The sequence below is a fragment of the Ambystoma mexicanum genome, chromosome 6p (assembly GCF_040938575.1).
Source record: "Ambystoma mexicanum isolate Mex_15411 chromosome 6p, UKY_AmexF1_1, whole genome shotgun sequence".
Taxonomy (NCBI): domain Eukaryota; kingdom Metazoa; phylum Chordata; class Amphibia; order Caudata; family Ambystomatidae; genus Ambystoma; species Ambystoma mexicanum.
This window is the reverse complement of record NC_090935.1, coordinates 928,583,473-928,605,260: the sequence shown is the minus strand read 5'-3', so window position 1 is coordinate 928,605,260 and position 21,788 is coordinate 928,583,473.

Sequence of the window (21,788 nt, the reverse complement as noted above, 5' to 3'; positions counted from 1 at the left end):
GGGATAATCAACACAAGAACCAGGCAAGAGATTTCTACCACATTGAGAATAGTAAAAGTCAAGATACACATTCAAAGGTAAGCATTGTGACATAAGTAGGTCAGGCAAAAAACATACAATAATGGCATCATGACATGATGGATCTATGTTTTGAAGCTGAATCCCGCTCTCCCTAATCCCTCCCCCTTTGAAAGCCACCCACCAAACATCTCTCTATGGTTCCTCCAGCCTAAGGCCAGTTTGTGTAATCTTCCTCCCTCAGCCCCATGCCCACACTGTGTTCTCTAATGGATTCTTCTGCCCCATACCCTGTTCCACAAACCCCCCGGCCTCCACTCCATTCTAAACATTGGCGTAAACAGAGGACTCCAACCCTCATTCCCTCAGCCCGGTGACCCAACCTGCCCCATGCCCACTAACCCCACTCTCTCACCCCACGATCCATGCTCTACTCACATGTACTTACGAGCTGCACAATGCTCCACTTCCTTTCTCTGCAAGGCAAACAACCGACATGGAAAGAACATGCTTTTGACGGTCCTGTGTTTGCCGTACACAGGGCTGCAGCCCATCCATCTGGTGGTTGGAGTGCAGCAAAGATGAAACCAAACACCTGCTACAGTAATTCAAAACTTAAGAAAAAAAGGGAAATCTAGCTGATGCAATGTGTGAAAGTGACAGGGAAGAACTATAAGTGATGAGAGTCTGTGACCCATTAAAGAAAATGCAAAGCAGTCCTTATTTCTGTTCTTTCAGTTTTGCCCAACTTAGAATAGGAAGGGAGCAGAATCACCTTAAACAAACCTCTGCAATGCAGAGTCCTCACCATTGTTGTGGACTGTTTGTGCACATGGAATTATGTTCAGTGGCAAAGAAACATGAGGTTAGGGTTCATCCATAGTGCCATTGACAAGCCAACAGTCGTGATCCCTTAATGTCTATCCTTGATATCTTAGGATTCGCCTTTTCCGCTTCTTTGTTCAGATTATGTGGCAATTCCATTTTCCCTTCTTTTTCCAACTTATTTCCTTGTTCTAAAGTGAAATACTCTCATTCTTGGTTGAATCAATCTTTTAAGAAAGCCTTGTCTGATTGAATTTCCAATTCTCTGTCAATGTTTTTTGAATCCTAATCATTCTGCCTCCACTAGTGTTATTTTCTATGGCTTCAGACTATTCAAAAGCTTTTCATTCTGCTACGTATTCCTTTGCTCCATTGCACCAGGTAGAAATGAAAACACAAACATCTACTCCTTGATAGTCAAACGAATTGAAGACTGAAAGTAAATAGCTTGTACTGAGAAACAACGATGTAAGTCTAAAAAAAGGACCTTCATTTCCTCCTACAGAGTCTTTAAGCAACTTATTGAACTCATATTGTCAAATCAAAATGTTCCCCTGAATCCGGTTAATCAAAAGTGTATGTGTCATCCATATTTCCATTGTTAATCACCAATAAATGTGAATGATCCATTCACAGTATGTCCTTTTCTAATTTGCAACCAAAAAGATATCAATGCATATACAAAATGATAAATGTTATAATATATAATTAATCAGTCAGTCAGTAGTAGGAGTCGATGCACTATAGTTAAGTTGAGTATCAAGCTCCATCGGAAACATGAACATTGAATTGTTAATAACTTTTGACTTGCATGATGGATTTGGTTGATATTGTGGAAACAATAAGATTGACACATGCCCCACCAGACAGGACATTCAGGAAAGGGAAAGGTACTCGGTTATTTTAAGGAACTGAATGGTGCAATATGGAAAGTGGACACGGCCAAAGTCCATGGCTAGTGGGCCCAAAAGACATGTATAGTGGTGATTGTCATGGCCAAATAATGGGTCCAAAAGAAACGTATTGGGAAAACATGTACACTGGGCATGGTTCAAGGTCGTGGCTAGTGGCCCGGTAGTGTTTTAAAATATACGGAGGGCATGACTGACGAACCTGGCTAGTAGGCATGAAAGACATGTATAGTCGACCATGGCGACTTGAAGGGTCCAAAAGACATGTATACTGGTGATGGCCGTGGCCACCTAATGCTTCCAAAAGAACATATTGGGCAAACATGTACAGTGGGCATGGCCAAAGGCCATGACTAGTGGCACAGTAGTGTTTTAAAATATACAGGGGGCACGGCGGGGCGAGGGCTGAAGGCCCTTGCTAGTGGGCCTGAAATACATTTAAAGAGTCACGGCTAAAGGCTATGGCCACCTAGTGGGCCCAAATAAACATGTTGACAAATTGGGGAAACATGTACAGTGGACATGGCTGAAGGCCCTGCCCATGGCCATGACTAGTGGCACATAAAATAACTATAGTATAGGAAAACCCTCGATAATCACAGAAAAACCTTAATTAAGGCGCAGTTAAATTGGACAGATTTAATGCAACACAACTCTTGAAATTCAGCTGAAATGGGAAGTCATGACCAGTTTCACTCTGTGCATTCCCGTTGCAAAGCCCATCAACAAATGCATATTACAAGAGAAGGGATTGACAATGACATACAAAATGACATTATGGGGGACATGACATTATGGGGGACATCAACAGGAGTTTGCCGGGTTAAGCTGATCATGCCATCCCACATCTGCTGAATTTCAAGGGTTTTGGCACGTTAAATCTGTGCAACTTAAATGCATCTTAACTAAGGTTTTTTCAGTGAACATTATCTATAGCTATAAACTCCAGGGGGTTACTCTTTGTCAGGTACATGGTGGCATGTTATTTTTATGGTTCAATCATGTTAACATCTGACCACATACTTTCAGATACTGCTTATCTCTTGCACAAACATCATGATATTAACAAACAACAGACAATGGAGCTCATTTTCAAATTGGATTTAGCATTAATGAAAGGCGTAAAAGCAGTGAGTAACACTTTAATGCCTTCCATTAATGCTACGCCCCATTTTCAATCATTTGTTTGGCGGAGATGAGGTGAATAATGCAACTTGTATTTCTACTACCTTCCTCTTCACCATTCACCATTCACATGCTCCAGCATTTGCAGCATGTATATTTATGCCAATGCAAATGTTGGAGATCCCTATGGTGTTCTGCCGGCTTTATGCACCAGCATAAAGCAGGCAGACCCCATAGGGATCCATTCAACATTGAATTGTAACTGTGAATGCTGCTTACCATGCGCGCATGACAAGTAGCATTCACAAGTAAAAGTAAATGCTACCCGACATGCTTGCATGTCGGGCAGCATTTAATTGAAATTGCACACACCTCCTCCCATGCTCACATGGCAGGCAGCGTTTACTCACTTTGCGTGACTGAGTGCAAAAGCACAGGGCAAAAGACTGCATACACGTGTGTATGCCACCTTTTGCTCTGCACAATTGCAGGCTCCACCGACTGCAAACTTAGCAGGTCCCCAATGACAAATTACAAAAATGAGTAACATGATCTCCAATGTAATCATCATATACCATGAAAACAGAACTATAAGCATGGAGCCTAATTTGATAAGATTCAGGAACACCAGTCATGGTTAGAGTCCCTGATGTAAAAACAAATCCAGACCACGCAGCATCTCTGTGAGGAAGATACACGTCATTATCCCAGCTTGTGTCCATCCAGTGAAGCATACTTTTACACCAAATGTTGCTAGAAATACACAGTGTAAGAATGACCAATCCTTCTTGGCTAATACATCAAAACGAAAATCTAAAATGGGACCATCAGTATCTCGCTGTTCACAGTTTACAGTTTACTTTTTTGTTTATTTATATGGCGCCGAAACCCGCAGGCATCAGGGCACCGAAACACACACACAAAGACATTAGGTTAACAGGACAAACAGAAGCAAGGAGGGTGGGGGAATGGTGGGACCTTTGGGATAGTGGGTGAAAGTAAGAGAACTGCAATGTCTTCAGTTTTGCGTGAAAGATTTTAGGGTCTTTCTGTTGTCTGAGTTCTAGCGGAAAGGTGTTCCAATGTTCGGCTGTGTTTGCAGGTAATTATTTACTGAGGCCATGGTCAACTGTGGCAGATCAAGGATAAGGTAAAGAACTGCAGGGTTCTTGATGGCTGGTATGGCCGTATCAGGTTTTTAAGGTATGTGGCACTAGAGACCTGTAGCCAATGTAGTGATTGCCGGCATTCGGTTAGGTGTTCTTTTCTGGTTTTTCTTTTATTAATGCGGAACGCATCATTCTGGACCACCTGGAGTTTTTTAAAAACTAAATTTTTGTTGTGCCATCCAGTAGGGTGTTGCAGTAATCAATCCTAGGAAGGATCACTGCTCGTGCAATGGATGCACTGTTGAGTTCAGATAGAACTGGGTGGATTTATTTTAGAAGCCAGAGATAATATGAGAAATTGGCTGCCACCTGGTTGATGTGTGCATCAGCCTTAAGGGATGCATTGAGGTGGAATGCAAGGTTCTTAACTTTTTTGACCACTGGGATATCGCAATCATGGATTTTAAAAGATTGGTATCTTGGGTCAAGCTTAGCCCGGCCCTTAGGGAGGACACAGATTATCAGTTTTGTCTTATTGTTGTTCAGACACATCCAATTTCGGTTCATCCAGGTTTCCACAAGGAGAAAGAGGTCATTTAGCCTAGCTATGTCCTGCTCATAGTTCCCACAGAGCTCCAGGGCCAGCTGAGTATTGTCAGCGTAGTTGATAAAAAAGGCCCCAGAGCTTTGTAGCAAGTCACATAGCGGTTTGAGATACATGTTGAACAGTAGAGGCGAGATGCATGCCCCGTCTGTAACATTGTATACAATGGGTAATGGTGGGGAGGAAGTTTTACCCCAACAGACTGTGGAGGAACAGTTGGACAAAAATGAGTGTAGCCATGTGATTGAATCAGGGCTAAGTAAATCAGTGCTACTCAGTGTCTGGATCAAGCGGTCATGATTGAGGAGATCAAACACTGCAGATAAATCCAGCAGCACCAATAGGCCAGTTTTACCTTTGTCGAAGATACTTAGCAGGTGGGTCTGTAGGTCAATTAGAGCTGGCTCACACCTGTAGCCAGGTCTAAAACAGGACTGTCTAGAATGCACGACACAAGATTCTTCAACACAAGTCTGAAGTTGCAAGGTGGCAGTTTTGTCTTGTATCTTGAGCAGGAAGTTGCAGTTGGTAATGGGTTGCAGGTTGTTCGTGTCATGGGGATCCAGACCTGATTTTTCATCAGGTGGGAGATGGTGGCCCTTATGGTGCAGGATCATTTGGGGGAATTACATTTTCAGGGCTATTTAATGGGCGTACGGAGGACAGAATGTTTACCATATCTAACGTAGTGAAGGGTGAAAAGCTAGTTATGCACTGTTTTGCCTGTCAATTCCATCTCTGTTTGGTACGGGAGAGACATATTCTCCAGGATGCTTTGGATCTTAGCTATGGCTGTTGGAATGTTGACTTCGAAAGCCAGTTGGATTCTTGTACCATGTTGGTCTGTGTGAGTCATAGGGTTGTGATAGAACGTTGGCTCTTTGCAACGATTTGAACTTTTAAAAGAGTTTTTTTGAGCTGTTATCAGCATTTTCAATGTGTTTATTAATGAAGGATGTGTAAGCCATTTAGTCTCGGACCTTCTCTTACACCTTTTAAGAGAGACTAGCTCTTCTGAGAACCAGTTTTGATGTATCACGCTGTCTCTGACTTGTTTGGGTCAGATAGAGGCCACTCTGTCAAGCATGGTATTCAGAGTGGTGGAAAATGGGTGTACTAGGTCGGAGGGGTGGTCAGGTTTTGATGTAGATGACATGACATGAAGTAGACATTTGTGTAAATCAGCTTCACATATGTGTTTGTAGTTGCGACTCATGATTCTTTTTATAGGTTTTATTTATTTTGAGGGTAGTCCTGGGGGACATATTTAAAGAATAATAGCATAGTGATCAGACCACAAACACAGGGTGGTGCTCTTGATTTGTGTAGTTAGGCTTCTGGAAGCCACCGAGTCGAGAATGTGACCCTTATCCATGGTAAGATTCGAGATATGCAGGGAAAATGTAAGGTTGTTCAAGGCTTACTCAAGATCTATGGCTTCTTTATCAGAGGAATTATTATACAACGGTTTAGGTCACCGACTAGTAGGGTGGAACAGTTATGCCCGTTCATGTCGCTAAGGATGTGGATGATTTCACTACTGAGGTGTGGCATCTCAGTAGGAGGCGGTAATGAAGAATAATGTTTAGGCAGCTACCCACAGAGTAGGTTATTTTAAGATGAATTATTTCACTTCCTTGACAGGCAATGTTTTTTATGAAGAACGTTAAATGGTTCTTAGCAATCATTGCAAATCCACCAACTTTGCCCTGTGTTCAATTTTGCCAAAAGATATAGTAGCCTTGAGCTGTGGCCAGCATTATCTGAGGCCCGCTGGCTTCGTTAATCCAGGTTTCTGTGAGTAAATCCAGATTGAGGTTGACAATGTAGTCGTGGATGTCTGTGGTGTGCTTGTTTAGGGAGCTGGTGTTATGTAGAGCACATTTCAAGGTATTAGGAAGAAAGGAATCAAGTCATTTAGACTTGCTGTTATTAATAAAGAATGTATTTCTGGCCACTGAGCAATGGTTTTCAAGGGATTAGGGACATCACTACAGCTGTTGGGTGGGCTAGTGTATTATGGGGACTGCACTTGCGCGATCTGAATGACACCTGGCCTAGTAGGATCGTTGTCTGTCTCCCCTTGTCCCTCCCCTCCCTGCCTCGTCGCGCCTTGAAACACCTGTGTATAGGCGCGTTACAAATACCATATCATATCATATCATAACCAAGATACTGGCACCTTTATTGACATCTGACATGCTCTCGGGTGTTGCATTGATGGTGGGTTGGAGGTGTTTTATGGAGGTACGTAGATGTTGAATGTCTGCATGAGTGGGCAGTGGGGCTACAGGTTTATTTTGTAGTTGAGAATTATTGTTGATAGTAAGGGCCTCTAGTGGAGCGAACCGGGAACTCAGTCGGTCTTTAGGGGGAAAAGCAGGGGTAGGGTCATCAAAGCAGCAAGGAGAGAGTCCAACCCCATGTTAACATATTTGTTAACAACTTCCAACCAACTTGATTTTTGGGTAGCCAGTAGAAGGTGATGGTCATCTAAATATCCCATGTTGGAGGTTACAGGGGAATCACATGTGTATAGTGAACAGATGATAAAAGGTGGGGGCTGCACACACCCAGTACCGCAGGGTTGGGGTAGACAGAAGCAGGGCACTGAAAATGGTTACCACGTTTAGAGGGGAGCAGGAATAACAGATTGCAGCACCAGAGCACCACGGCTAGACATGGGCTGATGCAAACCGGCTTGTCGCAGAAGTGCCAGTTCTGAACCACCTGACATTCCTTTAAGGTGACAGCGCAGGGAGAGAGGTACAATCTAGGGTCGTTTAATTGGATGAGGGCTACTGGTTGGCAATTGGTGGGCCATGCCAGGTGCCATATGGAACATGACCCTTAAACATTACCAGGTGGTCTGATGAGGTATTCACTCATCAGCATACAAGGAGGCTAATGAGCAATGGGCTCTGATCCATACTGGAGCAAAAGCCAAGGTCATGGTGAGGAAAATACTGTTATATGAAAGGAGCAAACTAGGAAAGCTTCTCTACTTCCTATACTGTTTTATTGTGGTTTTCAATCATGTCCAACGTAGAGGGGTCTGGAGTGTGTTGGGTCACAGCGGTTTTAACATGAGAGTTAAGGTTAGCAAAGAGTGGGTTGGTTTTTGTACTCAGGGAAGAGTTGTGATTGAAGATGGAATTTTAGAGGGTGGAATCGTATTTGTAAGTGGGTGGTATGCTGGGATGTCTTTGAAGTGTGCTTTTGATATCTAAAGTGTGATCCATAAATGCTGTTGGGTGCACCATTTAGAACAAGCACATGAATCTGCCTAGTGGGATTTGGCTCTATGTAATAAGTATTACATGAAAACATGGGCATGGTAATGATAAAAAAACAAAAAAAAACATCCACTAGCTCTACAGTTCTTTGTATGAATGAGAACTTGTTTTGGATGACCACAGTGCAAATATTTAGGTTATTTTCCATAATTAAAGGATTGTTTCTCCAGTGGTACATCATGTGCATATAGTTGTTGTGCAAGATGATACATGTCTGTGTGATTTAAACAAAACTCTAGGGCACGGTAGTTATGCCAACTACAAGGCCAGCCATTATGTCCTGTGATACATCAGGTGGGAAGCAATGCAGGGCATAGATATGCTCTCTTTTCAACCGACATAATGTCCACACTCACCATGTGCTCCAACAGACCCTCCTTGACACCCATATTCGGAGTCCGTGAATGAGGAAGCATTGATCAGCCATGCTGTTTCACTTCACGGGGGTGGGGGGGCTTTTGCATGTGGCAGCAGGTGGTAGGGTGATTAAAGGTCATAGAATGCATTGACTCACTTATTTATTAAGGGGATATAATTGCAACATCTAAGTGTCCCAGTTTTGCATTAGCCACAGGAATTTGACCTTGGGGTAACAAATGTCACCATAAAGGAAATCATAACACTAACACCTATACAGGCGGAGCATATATGATACATGATGGTCTATCTGTGAGAAACACCTTGACATGCGTACCTGTAAAAAAGCTTGTGGATAAATGTTCATGGAATTCTTATGTGTCACTTGTTCAGGATTTATTTTCAGGAATGCTAAGACCAGTGGAGCACCCAACAAGGCACTACCCATACATCTCATTCAGAAATAATGTGCAGTCACACAATTAGAAGAACAGGTCTTATCTGAAAGGAATAGAGACACCTGATAAGAAAAAATGAAGTCATATTCTGATTTGGGTAATGGGCAAGACATTCCAGAAAAAGTGGCCGGTGGCACATTATTAGTGAGTCAATCCATACCATAGCACACTAGGGTATGCTTGAATTGGCACTTGGTCCCTTGCTGTCTGTCAACTAAAGAGCCCATGTCACAGCATGATGAACCAAAACCACAGTGACCAGAATCTCCTCACAATTTGGATGATTTCATTGCATTGCCAATGGTGTTTCAAAGAATGGCATTTAAGTTAGTGACACGTGTGTACAATTAAACACGAGTTGACATAGTCAACAGAGAAGTGTACATGTATATTCAATCACATCATCATGTACCTTCAGAGAATGACAGAGAATTTCTAAGAAACATAGACTATATCAATATCGAAAATCATGAATACATTTTAACAGCAGTCACTGCATGTCTTTTTTGGGTCAAACCCAAAATGTTCTGATCGAGTGATAGACTTGCTTGCAAATAGTTGTGAATACAGATGATGTAAACTTAAACATTAAAAGAGATTGTTTGCATTGTGTCTGGCTTTTCTAAAATATCTTGCAGACATTTGGTTCCATTATTTTGCAAACTCTAAATTGTTAGAAAGTTAAGTGGAAAGTTAAGTGGATATAAATGGAGGCTTCCCACTCACATGAGGACCTGAAACTCTACCTGTCTGCCCTGAACACTCTCAAGTCCTCTCTTGTTAGAGCGAAAACAGATTCCTGCATCACCCTCATTGACTCTCAATCTAAACATCCTCACCAGCTACATAGCACCCCAAACTCACACATCACTCCTCCTAAATCTAGGACTATCAACTCCACTCTCACAGTTAATGAGCTAGCCAAATACCTTGCTGCAAAATTCTCCACAATTAGAGACTTGTTCACCAACCTCTTCACACTCACACTCCGACAGTCCACACTCCACCTACTCTACCATCATCCTCTGCCTCTTTCTCCCGTATCTCTACTGATCAAGGCTAACCCCTCTTGTGTCCCATTAGACCATCTTGCTCCTCAGCTAGTCAAGCCTATTGCCCCTTTAGTGACCACTCACCTTACTGAACTCTTCAACCTGTCCTTCGACTACACTTGCTTTCCCTCTGTTTTCAGAATGGTCACAGTCATTCTGCTCCTAGAAAAGTAAGGGGCTGACCCAAATCTACCAGCTAACTTTCATTCTGTGTCTCTCCTTCCTCACTATTCTAAAGTGCTCAAAAGGGCTGTATTCAACTGTCTTACACATTTCTTAGACATCAGCAACCTTTGAGACGCCTTACAAGTATGTTTCTACTCCTGTCACTCTCCTGAAACTGCTCGTATGAATGTCCCCAATTTCATATCCTCTGCTAAGCACACCAACCTATCCTCTATCCTGAATATCCTTTACGTGCCTGCTGCCTTTGACACTGTTGATCCATAATACTCTCTTTCTTCTTTGGATTCATGATTGAGCCCTTACCTGGATTGAATCCTACATGGCACTTTGTCAGTTCTCTGTGTCCTGGAACAACAACACCTCTCAACTCACTCATCAAACTGTTTGCATTCCACAAGGCTCTGATCTCGGTCCTCTCCTCTTTATACTCTACACCTCTGCATGTGGGGCACTAATCTCCTTTAGATTCTCGTACCAGCTCTTTGCAGATGACACCTGAATCTTCTTCTCTTTTCCTGAACTCTCCTCTGATCTCTCAAAATGTCAAACTGTGTCTCTGCCATTAACTATTATAAGGGTTCACACTCTCTGATGTTAAACTCAAACAAATCAGAGGTGCTCTCCTTCCCTGCCAAATACTCTCTCTCATCTCTTCCCTTGCTTATCCAGTTCCCACCTGACACTCTCCCCCACTCTTCTTCTGCTAGAAACCTCAGTGTTCTATGACCCTTCTCACACCTTCTCCACTTTCATCTAAAAACTACAACAGTGCTTCATCTCAACCTCCTAAATATTAGGAAAATCAGACACCTCCTTCCTTTCAACACGACTAAGCATCTCGTAACTACTCTTGTATCTTGTACTTGTATTCTCTAAACAGGACTAGTGTCTCAGCATTCTCTTCGGTCTGTTTGCCTTCTGTCTTCTCGACAAGATCACTTAACTTTGCTACTAGGACTCTCTTTGAAATCCCTCACTTCACATCTACTATGTACGTACCATCACCAGGCTGGATGGCTGACAGTGCAAAACAGAGCCAGATTAACATTGCTGATCATGGTTCAAAAATCAATCCACAGAATGGCACCACTGTATCTATCCTCATCAATCCAACTCTGCAAGCCTTCTCATAATTTCTGCTCTTCCTCCTTGACTACCCTTGTGGCACCTCACTCTCCCTATGCTTCCTCTCGCGTCCTCTTTCTTCTGCTCTTTCTCTCTTCTTGCTCCACTTGCATGGAGTTCTCTTCCACCGGACAGCTGAGAAACAGTCAACACGATTTGTTCAAAAACAATCTAAAAACATACCTCCTCGCCTTTGAGTAACCCTCTTTACCTATTTTTCATTTGCCTTCTAGCTGATATTTGTCCCTTTCCTCTTCCTTGCCTCTATCCCTCACTTTCTACTTCCTCCAAGCTAGCACTTCATCACATCCATAATCCAGCTGACCGTACTGCCTACCTGCACTTAAAAATGTCTTATTTTGGTTGTCCTTAATCTATGAATGTCCACCCATGCATTGTCCCCGGTGATTGTTCCATTTCTCCCCTCCCACCATCTGGTCAGAATGTCACTCAAACCAACCCCATTGAAAGAAGCTCACTCACTGTTTCCATTCAAATCTGATCCCTTCAAATCTGATTTAATTTGACAAGTTGTTGTTATTTGTCGTTGGTGTTTGGCAGAGAGCAGTCTTTCCACACTCTCATCTAAGGAGGAGGAGTACTGGCATAAGGACTCCCATGCGGCACCGATAGTTCGCAGAATCATTTGACGAGTCATTGGTCTTTGCCGTTGGTGTTTGGCAGAGAGCAGTCTTTCCACACTCTCATTTAAGGATGAGGAGTAATCGCATAAAAAATCCCACACAACACAGAGCACTTGTGGAGTCATTTGATGAGTCGTTGGTCTTTGGCATTGTTTTTTTGTAGAGAGCAGTCTTTCCACACTCTCATCCAAGGATGAGGAGTACTGGCATAAAGACTTCCATGCAACACAGAGCGTTCACTGAGTCATTTCATGAGTCTTTGGTCTTTGGCGGTCTTAAGTGGAAGAGGCACCTGCTTTGGACCACACCACCAGGGAGAGAGACCCCCACTTCAACACCTCACATAATCTTTCGAAAGGAGTTCATATTACTGTCATAAAACTAATCACCAATGAAGAGTTTCGTATTTGCGCATATCAATCTTACTGCCAGTGCATTAGCCGGTAACCCAGGTGACGGCGGGCCTCAGTCTTTAGCATCATTCCCTCTCCCTTTCAACCCTTTGAGCCGACTGTTGGGTCAGAATGTTTTCCTTCTCTTTGAACCCAGACCACATCGCCAGCACAAAGCAGACACTTGCTGGGTGTACTGTGAAAGGTAGCCCAGCCTGTCGGAGAGTTGGACGGCTATCTGTGCACTTGGCTGCTCTCTGAGTGTCCCTCTCGTGTAGCGTATGATCAGAAGTGATCACACAAAGACTTTATTGGGGTACCGTCCCCATCCACGGATTTAACTTGGATAGCCCTAGAGAACTCTGAGAGCCCATGCTAAAATACAAGCATGTTTGACCCCCATCTCAAGCGTGACCTCAAAACAGAGAGACTGACATTACTCTCTTTTACCATACCTATCATGTAGAATTTGAGAAGCACCTCAATGAAAGATGACCTGAGAGCCCCTGATTTTGAACCCCTAGGTGAAACACAACTAACGCAAAACAATATGCCCAATCCTGCTCGTCTCCTGCCCTCAGCAGACACTTTGAATTTACTTACCCCACCCACTTTAAATTAAACCATCGATTCAGTCAATAGAGAACCCCACCTTTTTTAAATATCTCCAGTACACAGATATTTGGTCAAAGAAATTGCAATCGATAACCTGGAATATACTATCTAAATACCCACCATGAAATGGAACATTTCCGATTTGGCAAGAAGCAAACGACTGTCACAGAGTCTTGACACATTAAACAACTTATCATGTGTAGCTGGAACAATACAACAATGCTCTCACAACGAAAGAATTATATTAGACTCCCCCATTCACAAAGAGGCATGCAAGGAGATCTCTATTGAAACGGAAAGAGACCCTCGCGAGAGACTGACATACCACCTTGAAGGCAGAAAAACACCACTAACACCAAAACCACTGCAGAACATTCAGTTTGCCCCTTCTGGTGGGAGCACAAACATACGAGAGAGACCCAACCAGTTACATCACTGCAATATACCCACACAAGGCCAAATTAAAGCAGGGAAATCACAAGAAACCACCATGACAGTACTGAGGTTTGCACTCAATTCTCTTGTTAATGTGTTTAAATCCTTGAAAAAATAAGTAAACATGGATTCAGGAATTGTAATGGAAATGTTGAGAGAAGTGGGCTGCTGTGAGTCCTCTTTGGAAGGCTTGAGCTCAGCCATAAACACCCAACTAAAAGATCCCATCGACTTACTTCAATCGATTGGTAAAGAACAAACAGCTACTCTGAATGAATTAAACAGAGATCAAAGCTGCCATAAAGATCACGAGTATGTGTGGAAAGATCTGCAATCCACATTGGCACTCTTGAAGAGCCCTGTCAATAAAGAGAAAGTACCTGCAGGCTCACACTGTGATTAATTGTTTTACAGCGATGATACTCTGCTCTCTGCTTCAGCGTTGGAAGAGTTTATGAGGCTAGCTCAAATGGTAGATGATCAAGAACTAAAGCAAATAGGAGAGCCTACATCAGATGCAACTATCGATAATCATAAAGGCCAAGATCCAACCCCCACAATGCATGATGAAATCAAAAATACAAAGCAAGTGGAAAAGATAAACCGAAACCCAGACAAGGATGAGGAAGAGAATACTACAAACAGACACAGCAAAAAAAATAATAATAATTAAAACGAAATAAGAAAAATCCTCAGATCTTTGTGGAAGACTCAGAAGAAATTGCTGAACCTGGTGATAAAACACAATTAAGAAATAAAAAAAAAACAAGCAAAAACTATTTCTTTAAAGATTTAAATAAGATCTCACAATCTGACAGATTGAAAGCAAAGAAAAACAAAACCATAATTGTGGACACAACTGTGAGACATGCAGACAAAATGAAAAACTTAAAAACAATGATCTTGCAAAATCCATAGACGTGCAACCCACTTCGGCCCACCAGAAAGATCCAAAAATGAGAATTAACACTGGCTCCCAGACAGTGGAGCCCATGACCAAACGTAAAGTCCTGTTAAAACCTTTACTCTTAGTTCCTATTTTCCACAAGAAAAATCAAACAAATGCAACGGAATATGATGAAACTAAAAATGTTCAACCAAAGTCTCTGCAAGTATCATCAGAAACAATCGACCAATCGACCAAATAGAGTCAAACACAAATTAGCCCAACCAACATGCCATACAGAAGCTAAACCAGTTCCATACCCAAATTATGGCTAAGACAAACAAAAAGCACTCAATTGCAGCAATATATTGTCGTAGACCAAATAATTATTCTCAAGCAAAGACATTGAGCACATATCTCCTTCCCCCACGAAAAATGTACATCCACAGTGGAACTTATTCTAAAAACAAATGAAGGAATGAATGGACTACTAACATGTGCTGGTGAATTAGAGTACATGGGTATTGAAGTATTCAATAGCTTACCTCTAATAATCCCAATGGATCCAAAAAATAAACAAGATATCACAGCAACAAATGCCCACAAAACAACTCCCACTCAGACCAAAACTAGAGACTCTGAAAACATCACCTCAAGGAATGTCAGTAAAGAGGACTCAATCAAAGAGAAATCCAAACTATGGGCCCTCCTCCCCGAAATTCTGTAAGAAGTCTTCCAGAGGCTCAACGCCACAGAGGACTTGCTTTAGGGAAAAAAGGAATTGTACATCCTAAACTGGAACTCAAGAGGACCAACATCGTAGTGAGACTGTGAAACAAGTAAAATTATTTTCAAAGATCATGATCTAATGCTCTTAGAGACATCGCTCATGCAAAACATATATGTATATGGGTTCTCAACAGTAAGCCAACTTGCCACATGTCCAAATGGTGGAAGACTATCAGGATGCCTGTTGATAGCTATCAGAAACAACATTGCCAGTGACATTAGTTGCATAGGGGTTGACATCCAAGGAATCCTTGTTGTAAGATGTGTTGTTAAATGGGGTGAAATAATACAGGGGTTGCAGGGGTGTCTCCCGCAGGGTCCATGGCTCAATAGCGCCACAATAATATGGCGATATTTTGGTATCACAATATTTTTGCGGGGATATTAACACATGGAACCTGTTTATTGGAATCCAGCAACGAAAGACTTCTTGTCTTTTCTTAAAGATCTCTCTGCTATCATCACTGAAGTAAATATTTCCTTCAGCGATGATTTTATCATCTTGGGAGGAGATTTTAATGGTTATTGTTCAAGAACTGTTAGACAAACATCAAAATCAGGCTTGAATAGTTATAACAGTGAATTGTGGGAGAGACTATTAATTGATTGGAATCTGATAACTCTTAATGGCAATATGAGTAACAATTTGATACTTGCTTCTACATGGTCAAATGGCAAGGCTGAGTCCACAATCGATTACATCATAGTGTCACAAGTGTTTCATTACTGTACACAGCTTAGAATCTTCCATATGAAACAAAGTGACCATCGATCTTTACAGGCCTGTTTTATTCTTGAATGTTTCCATACTAAAAACCTATACCCTACTTAATGTCAAGTGTCCGAACAAGGCAACCACAAAGTAATCTTTCCAAAGCAGGGCAAAAAACGTAACTCTAAACTAAGTCAAACAGTAAAAAATGGCCATGTGGGGGAAATAATCTATGTGCTCCAGGTAGCTACGTTGAATTCCTATGGGATCTTGACCCTCCCCAAGCCAAAAAGTATTTAAAAGCCAAGTCTCTCTCATGCTGTTTTGATGTAGAGACTTACACAAAGAAAAAGAACTGAACAAAAACATGCGTGCTCTCAAAAAGGAGGCCCTAGATAAAAATACACTTGAAGATAAAAAAGAAAGTGCATCGAATTTGGTATTGCCCCTGGTCCCACGCTCATAGATTAACACATAACATCCAAGATTGCCAAACCATGCTCCAAGCTTTACTACCAACACAGACAAGGAATTTCTGGTTGATAATTAACCATCAAACTCTAACTGAGGGTATGTTGTAAGCATCCACAATCACAAGCAACTTGTTGGTAGAATTATTTACTGAGAAATCAAAAACAGCAAATTGGGACCTAGTTGCTTGCAGGGAAAGAACCAAATGGTCTCTCATAATGTCTATAGTGGAAATTGAGTGCCTTATCATCAAATCATCAAGGTCCATAGTCGCCGGCCCAAATGGCCTGACAAATGCGATCTTAAAAACTGACTCCACAACTTGGTCCAAGATACTGTAAGGTCTCTTTGAAAACATTATACATACAACATCCCTGCCCGACTCCTGAAAGTGAGTCATCATTATCCCCATCTATAAAAAGGGTGATAGAATGGAGCCCATAAACTGTCAACCCATTCCCCTCCAAGACTGCAACTGTAAAATCTTCACTGGACTTGTACTAAAAGATCTTGAGACTTGGGCCTATAGTAAATCAACTCTTGCTAAACAACAAACAGAGTTTCGTAAGGGACTATCCACCACACTTAATGGCCTAATTCCTTATACCATCAAAGACCAAAGCATATAAAAACAAATTTAAACCAACATATATTGCACTAATCGAGTTAACAAAAGCTTTTGATTTAGTCAATAGGGCTAAATTGTGGGCAAAACTAAAGACATGGGGAATCCCGGAAGGCTTGTTTGCCATCCTAATATCCCCCCACCAGCATACTACAATTCAGGTCAGATTAAACTTAAACAGAGGACTATCTCAGGTCATATCAACTGCGAATGGAGTGAGACAGGATTATTTCCTAGCTGCTTTCCTTTTCAACCTCTACCTTGCAGCTCTTGTGGATTTCTTGCTTTCACATACGCTTGTTTGCCCTTATCTACGAAAATGTCCATTTCATTTTTTGGCATATGCTGACGATGTCACTTTGATTGATCACACCTCAATTGGACTACAACACTGAATAAAGGGCATGAAAAAAATGCTGGTACAAATGTGATAGTAATCAACCCTACAAAATCCAACATAATGATCTTAGGGCAACAGTCAAACAGGAAAAAACAACCTAAACGGTGTATGAACAACTACACCCTACCAGTATTTAAAAAAAATCAAGTATCTAGGCTTCAATCTTAGAACAACCCAGTCTTCAAAAGATCTGACTGATGAATTAGAGAGTAAGTCCACACAATACATAAGCCAATAAAAGATAAAAAAATTGTTGAAGTCATTGTGTAGATTTTCGATCTTACCTTTGTTAAAATTATACAAAGGGAAAGTGATCCCGACAATCTTGTATGGGATGGAAATCAATCCTAGTGCTCTCAAATTTAACTAGGCCTTCCCAGAAGTGTGCATATCGAAAAAAAAAACGTATCACTCCCCCTAGAGCGCATAGAATGAACTCGAACGCACGCGACAAGCCCGAATGCATGAATGTGTGACCGAAATATATGGAACAGACTGGGATGCATGGAATGGATTGGAGTGCATGGAACGGACTGGAGCACGCAACGTATATAGTATGATTTGGAATGCAGAGAATATCTGAAAGGGTATATGACCCATCTTATCCCACCACCACGCTTACTCTCTCCTTACATCACCACTGAACTAGAACACAGTGATACTATGACACCATTCGGTATAACTGTTCTCATACCAACACTCGCCGCTCACTCCACATCATTCTAAGTAATCACTGCTGGTAACACTCGCCCCCCAGCCAAGCGCTCTCCTCAGGCTTAACGCAGCCACATCCGCTCTGGATAAATCCTGCCAGAACGAACACATACTCCTGACCTCTCAACCAGCACACCTACCGCTAGAATGCAGCTATTACACGGTTATCGCACGAGCTGCACACATACCCGGTGCCCACACGCACCATTTTGACTCTCTCTACTCTCCCTACTGATATGAACTTTGGTTCCCAAGGGCGTTCAACCTACCAGCGCCTTCAGACCATACCAAAGGTATATAAGGCGCTATATAAATGCAAAAAATACAAATAAAAAAATAGTTAAATCATATAGGGGCCTCGAGATCAAAGACATTGGTATATCTGTCCAGTGATCTTCCTATTTTCTGAGAAGGAAAGTTACAATTCAGGCTGTACACTTTCCTTTCTTCTGCACTGCATGTTGCCAGTTTACAATCCAGATACATGCAAGACAGATCTAGGAGTTTCACAGCTGGTGCCTAATCATTATATTTTAAAAGGGGATGCTTTCCTGTATGATTCGTTATACATAAAAGAAATAGGGCCTCATTACACAGACGGCGGTTGACCAAGGTGCTACTAGCACCTTGGTCCATGCCGGTAAAATACCGGCACCGCCTTGGTGGAAAGGGGAATTACCGCCCTATTCCAAGGTTGGTGGGGCGGTAATTCCCCCTTCCCCCATAGCCCTTCCCCATTCCCATTTTTGCCCCATAGGGCATAATGGGAATGGGGAAGGTGCTAATTACGGCACCGCAAATTCCGGTACCGTAATTAGCTCCCTGGTCCCTTTGGGGGTTGGTTTTTAACGCCTGCAAAAAGCAGGCGTTAAATTCTCCAACCCGCAAAGGGACCTCGTAGTAAGGCGGTAAGGATTTACCGGTACCGGTAAACCCTTACCGCCTACCGTGTAATGAGGCCCATAGTCTTCTCTCCAGTTACCACACAAGAAAACATTTTCTGATCAGTGCAGTAGGATATGTCTAAACCCATCAAGACATCATCAGAGGTTGCATGAAAGAGTTTGCTTGCTCAAGCGAACCTAAACGTATTGTTGTCTGTTCATGTCTTGCTGCTTCTTTTGTTTAGACCCCCAGTTTCTGTCAATTTATGAGTAGTCTCACCACATGAAAATTCCCATTTAACAAAAAATGTATACCCATGTCTGTAGCACAGTTGCACAATAAGGTACTTTATGCACTAGGACAGATACTAGATCATTCAGAGTGCCACACAGTCAATTTCATCATGAATATGTGGACCATTACACAGAGTATTGTCTACATGACTGTGGGCCTCATTACACGGATGGCGGAGAACCATGGCGCTATTAGCGCCATGGTTCATGCCGGTAAAATACCAGCACTGCCTTGGCGGAAAGGGGAATTACCGCCCCATTCCAAGGTTGGCAGGGCGGTAATTCCCCCTTCCACCATTGCCCTTCCCCATTCCCATTTTTGCCCCATAGGGCATAATGGGAATGGGGAAGGCGCTAATTGCGGTACCACAAATTGCGGTACCGTAATTAGCTCCCTGGATCCCTTTGCGGGTTGGTTTTTAACACCTGCAAAAAGCAGGCGTTAAATCCCCCAACCCGCAAAGGGACCTCGTAGTAAGGCGGTAAGGATTTACCGGTACCGGTAAAATACCGGTACCGGTAAATCCTTACTGCCATCCGTGTAATGAGGCCCTGTGAGTGTACACTGATGTCCCATCCCCTGAGAGCCTTCAGATTTCCTGATCTCATAGTACACCATGTGGTAGCAAGAAAGTGCAGTTTGGCACAAGGCCGCTTTGTGAAAGTATTTGAAGCATGTATCGCAGAGGAGTGGATATCTGTGAGAATATAGACTGGTGTTGGCACAATGGCTAAGCCCCTGATACCAAGAGTTGGGCTTTGTTACTGCTGACATTGCATCTACCATCCTCGCTTTCCTAACATCATAACATCCTGATTGCGCGCTTAGAAACCACTCATTACTATTAAGCGCATTATAAATGAACAATTATCAATTATAATGTGGGTTTACCATGCAATAAATGCATGCAGCATTTGTTGGTGCACCACAGGTTGCCACAAAACATCATGAAGGTAGTATGTTTCTGCCCACTGTTATTGTACTTGTACTTGTTGGTCTTCTATCTGAACAATGCAGTGCCATCACTGATTATTGCAAGAATTACAGCAGAGCATTTCAATGTGGATTCATTGCACCAAGACATTGCCAGCTGATGTTTGATACCTGTTGTATATTACAGCCCTTTGGCAAGTCCACAGGACATGTCTTTTAACTGTCCGCGCGTAAGTGGAAGCCATGTTCAACCGTGCAATGCGCGTTTTTAATTTCTGTTTCAAAAGTGAACATGTGTCAGTTACATAATCTAGAACAGTCATGTCAGTTTCTGCATTGCTCCAGGAATGTGCAAACTGTCGGTTTAGCTACTGCCATAATAGATACAGTTTTCACTAGTTAACACAATGGGCCTCATTACACGGTAGGCGGTGAGCCATGGCGCTATTAGCGCCATGCCGGTAAAATACCGGCACCGCCTTGGCGGTAAGGGGATTTACCGCCCCATCCCAAGGTTGGAGGGGCGGTAAATCCCCCTTCCGCCATTGCCCTTCCCCATTCCCATTTCTGCCCCATAGGGCTCAATGGGAATGGGGAAGGCGCTAATTACGGCACCGCTAAATTAGCTCCGAGGTCCCTTAGCGGGTTGGTATTTAACGCCTGCAAAAAGCAGGCGTTAAAACTCCAACCCGCTAAGGGACCTCGTAGTAAGGCGGCAGGGATTTACCGGTACCGGTATTTTACCGGTACCGGTAAATCCCTACCGCCTACCGTGTAATGAGGCCCAATGGGTCTCATTACGAATGTGGCAGCTACTGAATGAACGGTGCCGGTAAGAGACCGGCACCGTTCAGTCCGGGCCGCCACATTACGAGGTCGGCAGCGGGTCCCGCTCTGGACGCCTGTCCTGGCCAGACCAGATGTGCAGAGTGGGACCTGCTAGCAGTCCAGGATGCTAACAGCGGGCCTGTCATCAACAGGCCCGTTGTTAGCATCCTCCCCATTCCCATTGAGCCCTATGGGGCTCAAATGGGCATGGGGATGTACCGGGCCCGGGTCCCACGAAAGGGAATTACCGGGCCCTCCAAGGTCGGAATGTCCCGGTAAGTCCCCTTTTGTGGGACCCGGACCCGGACCCAAGTTTGGGGGTAGCCATGCCGCTAAAAACGGCATGGCTACCTCCAAACTCGTAATGAGGCCCAATGTCATACGAGTTGTAATATCATCCTGCGACTATTTCATGACAGTTTTCAGCAATAAAATGTTATTTCATTTACGCACATTCACTTTCTACTTAAGCAGTATATGAGTTTATTTTGAAATGTCTGTATTGTGTTATGGTTTAAATGTAAACCTTTCGCAGCATTAAAAACAGAAATTAAACATTATTACAAATCCATCCAATTTAAAATCATGCCAAAAACATCACAGTACGTAAACATCACTTACTCCATAAAGTAATTACTCCACACAATAATGATTTGCTTAACATCAGAAAAGATGACTGGTGTTTTGAATGTGTTAACATATTAGCCATAGGCAAATCAACACCCTACTGCACCCTCATTTGGTTTGGTGTGCTTTTGTTAGCCCGCTTACAGATTTTGATAACATGTTGTGGCTCCCAACCCTCTAGACTTGAAATCAGGCCCGTTAATTGAGCACTGTTGGCTAAAAGGGAGAACACTTCCATTAAAAACACAACTAAGGCAATTGAGAGAGACACGTGGTTCCCATTCATCAGTCTCCCCCAGAATTGTTGCGAGATAACAGTGGTGGGAGAGCGAATATATCTCTCAAAATGCAACAATTTCCAGTATTTTACATTACCCCTTAACCCCTCTTCCTCATCACAGACCTTACTCTATTAGATTAGTCATGTCCAGGAAACATCTAAGCATTCACCCAGCTGAGTATAAAACACCTA